Below are 709 nucleotides of genomic sequence, written 5' to 3' on the forward strand. Positions count from 1 at the left end.
CACTCTGGAGATAAAACTAGAGAGATGTCTCACTCTGGAGATAAAACTAGTGAGATGTCTCACTCTGGAGATAAAACTGAGACCTAAACACACCGGGTGAAAACAGGATCTGCAGCAATGTGCAGTACAACAAAAATATGGTGTTTTTAAAAAAATGAAACCATGGAAACATGTTCTGGTCCAACCTCAAAATACCTCAAAATCTGAAAATGAGGAGAATATGGGACCTTTAAACTTAGATGAAGTGTTAGATTGGTACATTTCCATTTTTTAAACATTTTAAAATCATTTATAAAACTACAAAAAAATATATTTGTACTTTTCCCTCTTACTGGGCCCTCTAGTTGCAAATATGCTTAAAATGGCTCTGCCTCGGTCCTGGACCTGCACACCTGTGTCTGTGTGGGGGTCCCAGTCGAGCCGTCCTCGCTGCTGTCCCCCCGGCCCGACCCCGCCTGGTCTCCCCCGTCTCCCCCGTGGGAGATGTCTCCTCCAACCGGCACCGACTCCACAATGGCTGAGTCAAAGTCCCGAACGTCGAAGGCCTCCGATACGGAGGGGGGGGTCCCAGAGGCTGGGGTGTGAGGGGAGGTGTGTTGGTGTGTGTGCGGTCCCTCTGTTGGTGAATGTGCATCAGGATCCGGGGCTCTAGTCTGAATATCAGCCTGGGGGGTCGGTGGACTCGTAGTCGGGTTAGCTGCAAGAGGGG

This window comes from Etheostoma cragini, chromosome 16 (assembly GCF_013103735.1).
Source record: "Etheostoma cragini isolate CJK2018 chromosome 16, CSU_Ecrag_1.0, whole genome shotgun sequence".
Classification (NCBI taxonomy): Eukaryota; Metazoa; Chordata; class Actinopteri; order Perciformes; family Percidae; genus Etheostoma; species Etheostoma cragini.